This window comes from Phyllobates terribilis, unplaced genomic scaffold, assembly GCF_046119375.1.
Source record: "Phyllobates terribilis strain yellow unplaced genomic scaffold, ASM4611937v1 Scaffold_13__5_contigs__length_258822181, whole genome shotgun sequence".
In the NCBI taxonomy this organism is placed as follows: domain Eukaryota; kingdom Metazoa; phylum Chordata; class Amphibia; order Anura; family Dendrobatidae; genus Phyllobates; species Phyllobates terribilis.
This window is the reverse complement of record NW_027362773.1, coordinates 245,580,091-245,596,975: the sequence shown is the minus strand read 5'-3', so window position 1 is coordinate 245,596,975 and position 16,885 is coordinate 245,580,091. Positions and strand designations below refer to the sequence as shown.

Here is a 16,885-nt window from a genome sequence, read left to right as displayed (position 1 = left end):
AACATTAAAGAATTGTGTGTTTATTTCAATTAAAGGACTTTATTCTGGGTGTTTGTGTTTTTTTTAACTTTCACTATGGGGTTAGTAATGGGGGTGTCTTATAGACGGCTCTCCATTACTAACTTGGGCTTGATGTCAGCTGGCATTATAAGCTGACATCAACCCCAGCCCTATTACCCCACTGCCACCACTACAGGGCAATGGGAATAGCGAGGCTAAGTGACAGAATTGGCACATCCTATGGATGCGCCATTTCTGGTGCAGCTGACGGCTGGTGTTTCTAGTCTGGGAGGGGGCCAATATTCATGGCACCATTCCTGGGCTATTAATGTCAGCCCCCAGCTGTCTGCCTAGCCTTTGCTAGCTATTAAAATAGGGGGGACCCCACGTCATTTTTTTTGGGTCCCCCATTTTAATAGCTAGTAAAGGGTAGGTATTCAGCTGGGGGCTGATATTAGTAGCCTGGGAAGCTCCGTGGGTATTACCCCCTTCCCAGGCTTCAAACATCTGCCCCAGCCGTCTGCTTAACCTCCGCTAGAGACTAAAATTACGGGGAACCCCACGCCAATTGTTTTTAAATAAATCCTTTATTTTAACACTAAATGACAAGTACAGTAATCAACACTATCACTGTACTTATTATATATGTGACTGACATGTTTCTATCTATCTAATCTATGTGTGATGCTCTATTCTTTCTGTTCTAAATTGTCGGGTACCGATGCTGAATTGCCGGCCGGCTTTTTTAAAGAGAGTGTCTTCTGAGCAGTTTGTCAGCTTTTAGACACCTTTGAAGGTGTTTTCTATGTGCTTTTGTTTGCCTGCCATTCGTTTTAATGGTGTTCGACGGTGTTCGACGGTGTTCGACGATGTTCGACGAACAGTTCCACGAACATCCCGGTGTTCGACGAACCGAACTCGAACACTACGGGTGTGGCTCAACACTGAAAGTGAAATAAGGTGAGTATTTAAAAGTGGGTGCACTAATGAGCACAGGCGCCAATGCATGCACATGGGAAGTGCATACATATGTGCATGGGACCATGAAAGCATCCTCAAGGGGCAGAATTGGGTAAGAGGTTGAGATTGAGAAGTGAAAGTGTTTGAGGGAAGAGAAACAAAGAGTGGGGCAGAAAACTAGTACTATATTACAGTGAGAAACTGTGAAACACATAAAATGAATATAGTGAAACAAATATGCATAAATGTGCTGAGACAAAAAAGTTCTTTATTAATATTGATGAGTGTGGGTGAACGAACTAATACAAGCAAGTGCTGATGCGCACACTCAATTTTCATAAAAAAACAACCCCCATAGGTGTGGAAAAAAGACACAATGAACATGAAAGAAAGTGAGAATCAGGAAACTTAAAAAATACTAAATTCATAGAATTTTTCTGCAAAAGAAATGGTACTCCAATCAAATAAAAATAAAAGGAAGGGAGGAAAGGGAATGTCCTGAAATAAGTTGTCCCCTAGTAGTTTGAGAAATACCGCAGTCGTGCATGTCCAATTGATAGTGCATATCATCTTGTTGTGAGAGGTGGAGAAGAATCTACAAATAAAAAAATGAAAACAAATGAAAAAAAAGCATATAAAAGCAAAAGGAAAAGAAATAAGTAAAACCAACCAACACAGTAGTCGAAACAGAAAGAGGAGAACACAAAAAAAGAGATTTATATAAAAAAATAAATTAATTTAAAGGAAGGGAATAAAGGAAGTATATTCAAGCCGTTGTTCCCTCTTGGGCCTGGGATGATGTGGTCAATACCACAAACATGCAACAGTGTTTCATCATATCCGTGTACCAGCCAAAAGTGTCTGGGTATTGGTTTAAGAACAATACAGGTGGTTACTTGTTTTACCCCATTGTTCTCATGCACATGCTCCCTTATTATTCTTCTCAGTTCCCTCGTGGTCATGCCTACATAATCCTTTTTACAGGGGTATATTCCATAATAGATAACCCTGCTTGTACAACAGTTAATGGAGTGAGTGATTTTATATGTGGTGGTGGTGCCAGAGATGTTATAGATATTAAGGGCTCACACCATGTTGGAGCATGCAACACAATGGCCTCAAGGAGAGCTACTCCATTTAGGGCCACGGTAGTCAAAGATATGTGTAGGTTTAAAACTCTGATGATGACTATGAATAAATAAGTCTGTAAGATTCTTAGATCCTCTAAAAGCCATTGAGGGATAGTAAGAAAGGTGCTTGCTAAGAGTAAAGTTACATAGAAGGACTGGCCAATTTTTGAGTAAGATGTCCCGTACCTGCTCATGGCGGGAGTGGAAGTCACAGATTTATCTAATCTTGTCCGATTCATGATCTTGTTTATTTTTAGGGAATAGGAGTCCAATCATTTGGTTTTCCTGGTCCTGTTTTAGCTCTTTCAATGCATTGTTGGCTATACCCACGTTCTTTAAATCGATTGGTCAAATCCAATATCTGTCAGTCATATCTCAAATCATCAGAACAAATCCTGTGGGCCCACAAGAGTTGACTCTTTGGTATGTTTCTTATTAATTGAGGGGGATATGATGATGAGGAATGGCGAAGAGTATAAGCTGCAATCTTCTTCCTGTGAATGTCCATTTATAGATAACCTAGGTGGTCAACTTGCATAGATAAATCAAGGAAATCGATTGAAGTTTGGCTGGCCACATAGGTGAGTCTAATCTTATACTCATTTTCGTTGAGGTGGGACAAAAAGAGGTCAAGCTCGTTAGCAGGGTCCTACCATATTAACAAATTGTCGTCTACCTCTTGGATCATGGGGTCTGGTTTAATGAAAAAGATCTCCCTCTCCCACAGCCCCAAGAATAAATTGTCAACTGAGGGCGCAGAACCCGCTCCCATTGTGGTGCCCTGGAGCTGCAGGAAAAGGGAGTCTTTGAACAAAAATAAATTATGCTTTAATATGAAGGAGAGGGCTTTGACAAGGAAGTCCCTTTTAAACTTCTCAATATTGTGCATTACCAAATATGAAAATATGCCTTTATCACCGCCAATCTGTGCTCATGCTTGATCGATGTGTATAGGGACTCAAAATCACAGGTGACAACAAACGTGTCATTTTCAATGTGTAGGCCATCCAGTTTCAAAAGTTCGTCCCCTGTATCTTTAATAAATGAGGGCAAAGTTTCAACGATTAGTTTCAGAAAAAACATTAAAGCCTGAGACAATGAGAAGTCCTGGATGGTTAACGGGTCCTTATGGATTTTTGAAAGGAGATAGTAGCAATATTTGGATCCTTCAATACGAGACCTTCCAGTTGATGTTTTGATCATATCTAGTGATGAGCGAGTATGTTTTGCTAACCCTTTCGCCGAGTATGCTCGGCCGAGCACCGAGTATTTATAGCGTGCTCGGTGATATGTTTGAATCACTCCCGTGTGCATGATTTGCGATGGTTTGACAGCTTTAATACATGTGAGGAATGTGTAAGAACTTCTTACACATTCTTCATATGTATTAAAGCTGTCAAACCGTCGCAAATCATGCACACGGGATGTTTAACAAAACATACTCGCTCATCACTAATCATATCCCATTTTTCAACGATCTCATTAAAAAATCACTCAATTAGGATTGGTTTGTAGTGAGAAGATTGAAAATTAATATTTTAGAACAACTCTCAATATGTAGTTGTTTGTACGTCTCCCTTTTGCACATTGCAACTAGTCACATTGCCTCCCATATGTGATGGTTCAATCACCACTACCTTAATCTTTTGTAATTCCTTGAGGGCCAGTCTCTGTACAAGTGAGAGATTATCTCTAGTGAGAGATCTTCTTAAATCATGTGTGACCAGTTGGTATCTAATCCACAATGTCTAAACACTACTTACCACATGTTCATAGCCAATCCATAAAGTCTAAGGTGTACGATCCCCAACTATTTGAAAGCTATAACATTGTCTTCCAAAATACAACCTCTATCAGAAAAAAGGAAAAGAAATATCTGTAAAATTTTAAATAAAAAAATCCAAAATATAACACAGACCAGAAAAAGAAAAAGCCCACACATAACAAAGAAAGATTGAGCAAAACTGCATGCTCATCTGATCCCTAAGATGACAAGGCATTTAAATATAACATCCATTCAGTTTCATGTTTGGTCAAAAGTTTCTTTCAGTTTCTAACACATAATCGTATCTGAAACACAATCAATTCCGCAGGAAGGTAGTAGAGTATGTATATTTCATTCTCTATTGGTTATACAGCACATAGACTGATTATCTTAAGAATTTGGATATACTGTAGTTGTTTTATAATTTTTTCATGAATTTACCTCTATTTTGACTGATTTTTAATTATGCTTTTAATTCTGGATCTGAAAAATATTTATCAGATGGGCATGTTTCGTACCAATGTATGTCATGGTTAGATGGACCCCGGTGCAAGATTTGGACCGGGGCCCTCCATCCTGGTATATATATATATATATATATATATATATAATATATATATATATATATATATATATATATATATATATATATATATACAGTATATATGCCCTCCATCCTGGTATTTATGTCCCTCATCCTGGCTCAATCCTGGTATACAACCCCTGGCAAAATTTATGGAATCACCGGGCTCGGAGGATTCAGTTGTTTAATGTTGTTGAAAAAAAGCAGATCACAGACATGGCACAAAACTAAAGTCATTTCAAATGGCAACTTTAGGGCTTTAAGAAACACAAAAAGAAATCAAGATTAAAAATGTGGTACTCGGTAAGGGTAATTTTTTTCAGACCAAGCAGAGGGAAAAAATTACGGAATCACTCAATTCTGAGGAAAAAATTCTGGAATCATGAAAAACAAACACACTAAAGAACACTCCAATACATCACTAGTATTTTGTTGCACCACCTCTGGCTTTAATAACAGCTTGCAGTCTCTGAGGCATGGACTTAATGAGCGACAAACAGTACTCTTCATCAATCTGGCTCCAACGTTCTCTGATTGCTGTTGCCAGATCAGCTTTGCAGGATGGAGCCTTTTCATGGACCATTTTCTTCAACTTCCACCAAAGATTTTCAGTTGGATTGAGATCCGGACTATGTGCAGGCCATGACATTGACCTTCTGTGTCTTCTTTCAAGGAATGTTTTCACAATTTTTGCTCTATGGCAGGATGCATTATCATCTTGAAAAATGATGCCATCATCCCCAAACATCCTTTCAATTGATGGGATAAGAAAACTGTCCAAAATATCAATGTAAACTTGGGCATTTATTGAAGATGTAATGACAGCCATCTCCCCAGTGCCTTTACCTGACATGCAGCCCCATATCATCAATGACTGTGGAAATTTGCATGTTCTCTTCATGCAGTCTGTTAGGTGTTGGTCTGGTGCTGGATTTGAAATGGGTCCAGGACCTTCTGTGGTCTCCCATTTCAGTCCAGCCAGGGCTGATGCTGCTCAGCATCACCATCAGCCTCAACGCCTAGCTCTTCCGCGAGCACTGTTTATCTCCCAGGTAGTTGTGCCTAGCAATGTTAAGCCTGGGTTGCAGAGGGAGACAGGGCTTGTGGAATCTAAGTCCAGGATTTGCCGTACTGAGCATGTCCGTGACCTGGCGGATCATGATTGGTGGGTTAGCACCCACCTGACCCGGTGACCTGGCATCGCCTGATTGGTCCACGGGTAACGTCACCAATGGCGCGTTGGTGGGCAGGGCTTAGTCTTTAAAAGGCCCGCCCACAAACATGGCGACTCGATCTGATCATTTGAGCAAGTGATGCTGTTGTGTGGACAACTCTGTTCCACGTGCTCTCTAGCTGTTCACTCCGTGACCTGCCGATGCCAGAGTTCGCTCGGCTAATTAGCACAGGTCGCTTAGGCAGGTTAGCTCCATAGAGGCAGGTTAGCTCCATAGAGGCAGGTAGCTTCGTCTAGCAGTCTGGCTCAGCCAAAGGGGTCACCTATCACTCCGAGCAGCCTGCAGGCGTCCTGTTCACGGCTAACGCCTGTCAGCCACGTGGAGTTGAACCCTTCTGTCCGGTAGCACACCGGCTGGAGGCACGTGTACCTGTTGGCGTAGTCATACACGCATCCTAGCGCCGCCACTGTAGTCCCTGTGCTGTAACAGGACTACAGATAGTTTTTCTCTGCCTATCTCTCGTGCAGCTATCGGAGATAGTGCGAATTGCTATACCCGTTCCAGTGTGCAGAAACACGGAAGGGTTTTACATTTAAGTTGGTTGTTTTCCTTTCCACTCGGAAAGTGTTTGGCAGCAGTCCACCAGGCTGCATCGCGGACCCCGGGGTCGGTTGCATTCCATTATATTAAAGTTGTCTGCAACCGCCCTCCTAACACAGTCATCTTTATAAATCTCATTGGAATGGCATCAAACTAAAGTTCCAGCATCATCACCTTGCCCAATGCAGATTCGCGATTCATCACTGAATATGACTTTCATCCAGTCATCCACAGTCCACGAGTGCTTTTCCTTAGCCCATTGAAACCTTGTTTAGGTGTTAATGATGGCTTATGTTTAGCTTTTCTGTATGTAAATCCCATTTCCTTTAGGTGGTTTCTTACAGTTTGGTCACAGACATTGACTCCAGTTTCCTCTCATTCGTTCCTCATTTGTTTTGTTGTGCATTTCCTGTTTTGGAGACATATTGCTTTAAGTTTCTGGTCTTGACTCTTTGATGTCTTCCTTGGTCTACCAGTATGTTTGCCTTTAACAACCTTCCCATGTTTGTATTTGGTCCAGATTTTAGACACAACTGACTGTGAACAAATAACATCTTTTGCAACATTGCATGATGATTTAATTTCTTTTAAGAGTTTGATAATCCTCTCCTTTGTTTCAATTGACATCTCTCGTGTTGGAGCCATGATTCATGTCAGTCCACTTGGTGCAACAGCTCTCCAAGGTGTGATCACTCCTTTTTAGATGCAGACTAACGAGCAGATTTAATTTGATGCAGGTGTTAGTTTTGGAAATGAAAATTTACAGGGTGATTCCATAATTTTTTTCCTCAGAATTGAGTGATTCCAAATTTTTTTCCCTCTGCTTGGTCTGAAAAAAAATATCCTTACTGAGTACCACATTTTTAATCTTGATTTCTTTTAGTGTTTCTTAAAGCCCTAAAGTTGCCATTTGAAATTACTTTAGTTTTGTGCCATGTCTGTGATCTGCTTTTTTTCAACAACATTAAACAACTGAATGAACATCCTCTGAGCCCGGTGATTCAAGAGTTTTTGCCAGGGGTTGTATATATCTCCCATTATGATATATGTCCCCCATTCAGCCATTGTTCATTAATGTATACAAAAAAAATAGTCATACGTATGGTAGTATAATGCACAGCCCATAGTCATACATATAGTAGTATAATGCACAGCCCATAGACATTCATATAGTAGTGTAATGCACAGCTCATAGACCTCCATGTAGTATAATGCACAGCTCATAGTCATGCATATAGTAGTATAATGCACAGCCCATAGTCATACATATAGTAGTATAATGCACAGCCCATAGTCCTCCAAGTAGTATAATGCACAGCTCATAATCCTCCATGTAGTATAATGCACAGCTTATAGTCATGCATATAAGAGTATACTGCACAGCCCATAGTCATACATATAGTAGTATAATGCACAGCCCATAGTCATACATATAGTAGTATAATGCACAGCCCATAGTCCTCCATGTAGTATAATGCACAGCTCATAGTCCTCCATGTAGTACAATGCACAGCTCATAGTCCTCCATGTATTATAATGCACAGCTCATAGATGCATAGCCCCTAGTCATACATATAGTATAATACACAACCCATATTCACACATATAGTATGATGCACAGCCAATAGTCATACATGTAGTATGATGCACAGCCCATAGTCATACATGTAATATAATACACAACCCATAGTCATACATATAGTAGTATAATACACAGCCCATAGTCATACATGTAATATAATGCACAGCCCAAAGTCATACATATAGCAGTATAATACACAGCCCATAGTCATACATGTTATATAATGCACAGCCCATAGTCATACATATAGTAGTATAGTGCACAGCCCATAGTAATACATGTAATATAATACACAGCCCATAGTCATATATATAGTAGTATAATACACAGCCCATAGTCATACATGTAATATACTGCACAGCCCATAGTCATACACATAGTAGTATAATGTACAGTCCATAGTCATACATATAGTAGTATAATGCACAGCCCATAGTCCTTCATGAGTATAATGCACAGCTCATAATCCTCCATGTAGTATAATGCACAGCTTATAGTCATGCATATAGTAGTATACTGCACAGCCCATAGTCATACATATAGTAGTATAATGCACAGCCCATAGTATACATATAGTAGTAGAATACACAGCCCATATTCATACATGTAGTATGATGCACAGCCCATAGTCATCCATGTAGTATAATGCACAACCCATAGTCATCCATATAGTGTAACCCACAGCCCATAGTCATCCATGTAGTAGTATAATGCACAGCTCATAGTCCTCCATGTAGTATAATGCACAGCTCATAGTCCTCTATGTAGTATAATGCATAACCCCTAGTCATACATATAGTATAATACACAGCCCTTCTTCACACATGTAGTATGATGCACAGCCCATAGTTATACATGTAGTATAATGCACAGCCCATAGTCATCCATATAGTATAACCCACAGCCCATAGTCATCCATATAGTAGTATAATGCACAGCCCATATTCATACATGTAGTATAATGCACAGCCCATAGTCATACATATAGTAGTATAAAGCACAGCATATAGTCATACATGTAATTAACTGCACAGCCCATAATCATACATATAGTAGTATAATGCACAGCCCATAGTCATACATATAGTAGTATAGTGCACAGTCCATAGTCATACATGTAATATAATGCACAGCCCATAGTCATACATAAAGTAGTATAATGCACAGCCCATAGTCATGCATATAGTAGTATAATGCACAGCCCATAGTCATGCATGTAATATAATGCACAACCCAGAGTCATACATATAGTAGTATAATGCACAGCCCATAGTCATGCATATAGTAGTATAATGCACAGCCCATAGTCATACATGTAATATAATGCACAGCCCATAGTCATGCATATAGTAGTATAATGCACAGCCCATAGTCATGCATGTAATATAATGCACAACCCATAGTCATGCATATAGTAGTATAATGCACAGCCCATAGTCATGCATATAGTAGTATAATGCACAGCCCATAGTCATACATGTAATATAATGCACAGCCCATAGTCATGCATATAGTAGTATAATGCACAGCCCATAGTCATGCATGTAATATAATGCACCTCATAGTCATACATATAGTCGTATAATGCACAGCCCATAGTCATGCATATAGTAGTATAATGCACAGCCCATAGTCATACATATAGCAGTGTAATGCACAGCCCATAGTCCTCCAAGTAGTATAATGCACAGCCCATAGTCATGCATATAGTAGTATAATGCACAGCCCATAGTCATACATATAGCAGTGTAATGCACAGCCCATAGTCAGCCCGAGGACGCACATCCAACTGAAGTATTTGCTGGCATAGGCAGGCCCCTCATAGTCCGGTCCCGATTGCAGCAGTGACAGCGGTCATTACGCTGTTGATTGCACGTATGTTGAACATTAACATTGCTTGAAAAAATCCACTTACCAGATGAGACTTTGACTTTCATGTGTCTATACTTATTTTGATGACAAAAGAATAAAGAGTTGGTGCTCAGGTACAAATCAAACACTAAATTAATAATTTAACTAAATCGGATAAATATATAATTTTCACTACTTCAGAAATATCAGCAAATTGTGTGAAATTTAAAACATCACATTAATTCAAACAATTAAAAAGCACAAGCCTCAATCAAACATTGCTAATACAATTCTAAAAAATCAAGCTGATATACACATTATAGTTACTGTAAACTCAGTTACCCAAACAGATGTTTTATCCTACTTATAATCTGGTGGTTTCAGGTTTCTATTTTTATCTGTAGTACAGAGTTAATATTGGGTACACCTTGTCGTGGTGGGATGGCTTTTATACTTTTTTGATGCCACCGCCGGCTTCCTGAAGCAGAAACCTTCCTCCTGTGACCCCACTCCACCGCCACCGACCCCCCGGGAAGTTCACTTCAGATAATAATACGCACCCCCATTTTCCTCCCAAATTTGGAGGAAAAAGTGCATCTTATAATCCAAAAAATAGGGTGAGGAAAAAAGTGCGTCTTATAATCCGAAAAATAGGGTAAGTACCCTATCTTATTTACATGTATTATTACTATCTATTCACTTACTGCAGGGTATCTAGTCATTGTTTTTATTCTAGATTATATTTGTACAGAGAAAAGAGTTGGAATATTTTCTTTCCAGGATATAGCGTCAAAATTTCTGGAATCAATGCATCACGTTGATCCTAACTCATGGTCCCATCAACGGTCATGGGTTGGAGGGAGCGCATAGTTCACATGCCCATCAGTTATCTATCACGAGTTAGAATCCTGTTTATAATGCTTCCCCCACCCCAAAAAATATCCTCCATTCGAAAATCTGTGAATGCATTTCCTCAATCAAAACTTACCTGGCAAGTATATGAAAGCGGAGTATAAATAACTAAATCCTTCACCCGGAGTGCCGGCTAGATATAAGGAACTGCGTTATTGGTATATTTGGTAGATAATTAGACTCCTTGCATGTGTATTAGCACCACAAGTTCAAAATCTATTACATAGTTACCAGGTCCAATAGCCAACCTGTGACTAGGCATGAGCAAACATTTCAATGTTCGGTTCGGAAAAGTTCACCGAACAAATTGATATTCGCCGAATGTTCGTTGAACATTTCCGAATCCCAATGGGACCAAAAAATGCATAGACAACACCTAGAAACAGGACCAAAATCTACCAAAAAATATTAAATTAGGTTTAGACACCAGGGAAGTGCCATCAATTGACCCAGAGTACAAGTACTATAATTATTATTACTGTGACAGCGATATTTATTCAATTGCACTTTACATGTCAAAAGGGGTCACCGACTGGTACAACAGGAGAGAGGACCCTGCCTGCGAGGGCGCACTGTCACGGACATGGTTTGTGGAACCACTGTGCCACGGATCCCGGAGAGCCTGGAGAGGCGTGACTAATCGAGCACCGGACTGGAACTGTTCAGCAGGCAGAGTCTGTATCAGAGTGCAGCAGGCAGAGTCTGTATCAGGAGTGCAGCAGGCGGAGTCTGTATCAGGAGTGCAGCAGGCGGAGTCTGTATCAGGAGTGCAGCAGGCAGAGTCTGTATCAGGAGTGCATCAGGCAGAGTCTGTATCAGGAGTGCATCAGGAAGAGTCTGTATCAGGAGTGCAGCAGGCAGAGCCTGTATCAGAGTGCAACAGGCAAAGTCAGCATCAAGAGTGCAGCAGGCAGAGTCTGTATCAGGAGTGCAGCAGGCAGAGTGTGTATCAGGAGTGCAGCAGGCAGAGTCTGTATCAGAGTGCAGCAGGCAGAGTCTGTATCAGGAGTGCAGCAGGCAGAGTCTGTATCAGGAGTGCAGCAGGCAGAGTCTGTATCAGGAGTGCAGCAGGCAGAGTCTGTATCAGGAGTGCAGCAGGCGGAGTCTGTATCAGGAGTGCAGCAGGCAGAGTCTGTATCAGGAGTGCATCAGGCAGAGTCTGTATCAGGAGTGCAGCAGGCAGAGCCTGTATCAGAGTGCAACAGGCAGAGTCAGCATCAAGAGTGCAGCAGGCAGAGTCTGTATCAGGAGTGCAGCAGGCAGAGTGTGTATCAGGAGTGCAGCAGGCGGAGTCTGTATCAGGAGTGCAGCAGGCAGAGTCTGTATCAGGAGTGCAGCAGGCAGAGTCTGTATCAGGAGTGCATCAGGCAGAGTCTGTATCAGGAGTGCAGCAGGCAGAGCCTGTATCAGAGTGCAACAGGCAGAGTCAGCATCAAGAGTGCAGCAGGCAGAGTCTGTATCAGGAGTGCAGCAGGCAGAGTGTGTATTAGGAGTGCAGCAGGCAGAGTCTGTATCAGAGTGCAGCAGGCAGAGTCTGTATCAGGAGTGCAGCAGGCAGAGTCTGTATCAGGAGTGCAGCAGGCAGAGTCTGTATCAGGAGTGCAGCAGGCAGAGTCTGTATCAGGAGTGCAGCAGGCAGAGTCTGTATCAGGAGTGCATCAGGCAGAGTCTGTATCAGGAGTGCATCAGGCAGAGTCTGTATCAGGAGTGCATCAGGCAGAGTCTGTATCAGAGTGCAACAAGCAGAGTCAGCATCAAGAGTGCAGCAGGCAGAGCCTGTATCAGGAGTGCAGCAGGCAGAGTCTGTATCAGAGTGCAGCAGGGAGAGTCTGTATCAGAAGTACAGCAGGCAGAGTCTGCAAGGACTGGTACGCAACCTTACACAACTTACACTGCAGAACAGGAAGGTTCCACTACAGCCAACACAATAGATGGAGACCCAATCAGGATTCCCCACATTTAAAAAAATTAGTGGCAGACATCAGAAAAGTGGCATCAATTTCAGTACAGCTAACCCAGGAGATGGAGACCGTACCAGGAGTGCTCACATTGCCCTACATGAGGGCCTAACACCACCGAAGTGGCATCAATGTCATCAGACTACAAGTAGTTTAACTCAGACCCATAGCTGTCCCTCTACAGCCAACCCAGGAGATGCAGACTCAATCGGAAGTGTTTACATTAAAAAAATAGGGCCTAAGACCACCAGAAGCATGCAGAGGTCCTTAATCTGTTCCCACTCCGCAAACGTGATATGCCCCAAGTCCGTGCTGCATTGCCCAAAGCTATATGTCATGACATACTGCGTCAGAGCTCGTTGCTGCTGGCTCAGTCTCTGCAACATGTGCAAAGAGGAATTCCACTGCGTCGGCACATCGCAAATCAACCTGTTAACAGGCACGGACAAAGATCTCTGTATCGATGCAAGTCGATGACATGAAGGGTGCGAACAGCGGAAGTGAGCACACAGCTTCCGTACTTTGTGAAGCAGCTCATCCAGGCCAGAATAGTGGCGAAGAAATTGCTGTACCACCAGGCTGAGGATGTGAGCCAAGCAAAGGCACATGTGCGAGCTTACCTCAGCCTAGGGCTGCTAACAGGTTCACACGATTATCGCACATGGCCTTCCCTGACTCTAGGTTCAACGGAGACAGCCATTGCTCAAACTGAGCCTAGAGAGCTGCCCACAACTCTTCACCTGTATGACCGCAATCTCCAAGGCATATTAATTTGAAGACTGCCTGATTACAGTGAGCCCTGACTGCGCAGTACGGAGATGGTGTGTATTTGCTCCGCACCCTTGGAACGCGTGTCTCGTTAAGCCAGAGGTTGAGTGCGCAGGCGGAGGTGGAGGACGCAGAGGCAGCGGAGGAAGTAGGAATTACAGAGGTTTCTTCTGCAAGCCTTGGGGATTCCAAGATTTGTGGAGCAGCCTCTTCTCCGCCTGCCCCCACAGCCACCAGAGTCACCCAGTGGCCAGTCAGCGAGATGTAACGACCTTGGCCATGCTTACTCGTTCAGATGTCTGTGGTGAAATGCACCCTGGCACACGTAGATTTAGACAATCAATGGGTGATGTTGTCTGCGACATGCTGGTGTAGCGCAGGCACAGCTTTCTTAAAGAAGTAATGGTGACTGGGCAAAAGGTACTGGGGGACTGTGACAACCATCAGTTTTCGGAAACCGTGTGTATCTACCAGGCAGAAAGGCAGCATTTCCGTGGCCAACAGATTGGAGATGGTGGAGTTCAGCCTCTTAGCTTTGTCATGCGTAGGATGAAACAATCTTTTACGTGACCACAAACTGCGGGACCAAGGGCTGGCTAAGGTGCTGAGAGAGGGTGGAGTATGGTGAACCGGAAAAACTGGTGGCGCGTGAGTGATGCGCAGATATTAAGGTGGCTTGAGAAACATGCGGTGAGCTCAGTGAAACAAACACAGCCTGCGTGTCCGCTTCCGTTATAGCTGACGGGCTGTCACTCAGACTGACTGGAGGGGGTAAAGAACCGGAGTTTCTGTGATGGGAGACCTGCGTGACAATACTTGGTATGGTAACAAAGGAGCAGAAAGAAGCAACAGATGCATTTGATAGGGCAGCTGATGGTTGTTGAGGAGAATGTTGTTTGAGCATGTGAACATTCATGCATGTAGTAGTCAAATTATTGCAGTTTTTCCCTCTACTGAGTTTTTTATCGCAAAGTTTGAAGATAACGTGAGTTGGCTGATCCTTTGCAGTGACAAAAAAGGCCCATGCTAGGCAAGCCTTGTCACCCCTGCGAGCTGCAGACCTGTGACCGCTGCTGGCCACAGCCACGGTTGTGGCTAAGGATGCAGTCCTCCTCTTGCTTGCATCACTCCGTGTCTGCGCGGTAGGGCGAAATGTAACCTCCTCGTTTTCCTCCTCCATCTCCTCAGATGAGCTACTCAGCTGCGTGACTCTGGGTTCACACCAAGTAGGATCTTCAACGTCGTCATCATCCAATGTGTTATCCTATTCCTCGCCCTCAGAGTGACCCCTCTTCTCTTGTTACCCTGACAGCTCAGTACAGTCTGCATGAGCCTCAGGTATCTAAGTCTCATCGAGATCACCTCCCTCCCCTGCGGTTAACGTCTGGTGATGAGGGTCAGGAACTTGCTTGGACCCTACTTCGTCCTGCCTCGAATCCAAGCTAAAAAAAATTTGGACATCGGTGCAGATGCTTTCCTCCCCTTTACTCTGTGACTGTTTGGAATACACTTCTGATGTCCATGGTATAGAATGGGTGAAGAGTTCTACAGACTCGCCCATCTGTGGATCACTACAGTCAGTTGGGCAGTTGGCCAGTTGTGATGCGGGGGAAAGCATGGGTAATTGGGGTGCCATCTCTGTGGACTGTACTGCGTGTGATGTTGAGGTGGAGGAAGAAGAGGAGAGGGCACTGGAAGCAGAGCTTGCCATCCACTGGAGCACCTGCTCTTTCTGGGCTTTATCAACAAGGCGTATCGATGTGCGGCTACCAAAGGAAGGGAGTGCAGTAGGCCGTCCACTACCATAAGTTGTCAGTTGTCTTTGAATAGGACCTGTTTGTGTTGGTTCACTAGTGCTGTCACTAACATTACCACGTACACCTCTCTTTGTCCCACTCATGTTGGTCAGATACAATGGTAGGAGCACGCAATTAGCTAAAGAAAAATGTTTTTTTCCTGTGCAATAGCTCAACACACACCTGAATTTCAGCAACACTAAATGACAAGATAAGATATGGCCTGCTGTATAACGTTACTAACAGACTAAAGAAATTTGTTAGTGTGCATGAGGCCGATAAAACCTGCGAGATATTCTCCAAACAATTTCAAACTGAGATGTTCCTGTATTATTTTAGGAACAGAAGACATTTTTTTTTAATGTGAATGAGGCCAGTATGACATAGAATATATGCTCCAAAATATTTCAAACTCAGATCTAGCCAGCTGTATCACTGTACTCAGAGCAAAAAATATCTTTGTGTTACTCTGCATAAGCTCTGGGTCCAGCTGACTTTGGCCGCCACTGATTTAGTAGTTGGCTTATAGCACTGTATGACGTTTGGCACAGGAAAAAATATATTTTTTTTAGCAAAAGAAAAAATATATTTTTTTACTCTGAAACTCCACTAAAATAGTATCTGACACTAAAAAAAACTTTAGTGCACACAGCTTTCAATATCACAATAACAACAGAAAAAAAACAGATTTTGTGCTCCGCAATAAAAAGCTCTGCAGACTGTGCAGAGCACAGTTTCAACCCCACTAAATGAAAAGGTGCACTGTGCTTTCTTGATCGCATTAGCAAGTGCAAAAAAAGATTCAAGGTATACTGAGACATGGAGCTCTATACCAGCGGTGCACAGCACTATTGTATGGCATGGGCCCTCTGTTTCTGTCAGAATCTCAGTACTTGCACAAGAACACCAAAAATGTGCTGCACCAGCGGTTGCAGAGGTACACAGGCCAGGAATAATCTACACTATCTGACTACCACACAAGCGCCCATCTATCTAGCTAATATCTCTCATTACACAGGAGAACGCTGAGCAGAGTCTTTCTCTAGCAGTGACATGGATATAATGGCGCTGAGGGAACATGGCCGCTTGTTATATTGTGAGGACATGGGATTTCTGCAGCCAATTGCAGAAGGCCTTATGTCTGGACAGTGTAAATGCTTCCTGCGCTATGATTGGCTGGCGGCGCTTTCCTCAGTTAAAGTTACCGCCCACAGGAAAAAAAAAAAAAAAAACAGTGCATGCCTGATCTGACCTGTTCTAAGCTCTCCACAGCCCCCACACTCACCTGGCACATGTCACCGCTCATCATACACTTGCACTATGCTAACAAAACTGTTCAAAATGCCGTGGTTACCCTGTATTCGTGGTCCCGCGCAAATTCGTCAAACTTTTCAGATTTTAAGAAAATTTGCTCGCCTTTGCGATCATGAATCCGAATGTGCCATATTCGTGCCAAATCTGAAACTATCGAACATTCGCCGAACAAATTCGCTCAACACTACCTGTGACCACTGCATGTGACAAAGCCCAAAAATCCCTTCTTGTTGGTGAATAACCATATTGTTCAGTGCTCTCAGTTCCTGCAGAGAATCTAGGCATCATTTCTGGTCCCGGTTTACGTAATTTTTTGTTTCAGTATCTATGTCCACTCAAAACTCTTCTTACAACTGTACCACTCACCTTTCTTATGCTCAGGGGCAAATCAAAAGAAGAAAGCTGTATGTACACCATGGCAAAGTTAAGAAATATTCTTTTAACCTATGCTAATTCTAAAATGACACATAAGCACATACCTAAAGCATACC

At 42.7% G+C, this 16,885-nt stretch overlaps 1 long non-coding RNA gene across 1 annotated transcript in view; it reads right to left on the bottom strand.

The window, feature by feature from the left end:
- Positions 1-514: 514 nt before the first annotated feature.
- The window catches only part of LOC141174689 (uncharacterized), a 102,312-nt gene continuing 85,941 nt past the window's right edge, over positions 515-16,885 (bottom strand). Inside the window, exons 3-5 of the long non-coding RNA XR_012252947.1 lie at positions 3,854-3,940; positions 2,277-3,124; positions 515-1,555 (exon numbers count right to left, since the gene is read on the bottom strand). This is a non-coding gene — a long non-coding RNA (uncharacterized lncRNA). The remainder of the gene's footprint in view (positions 1,556-2,276; positions 3,125-3,853; positions 3,941-16,885) is intronic.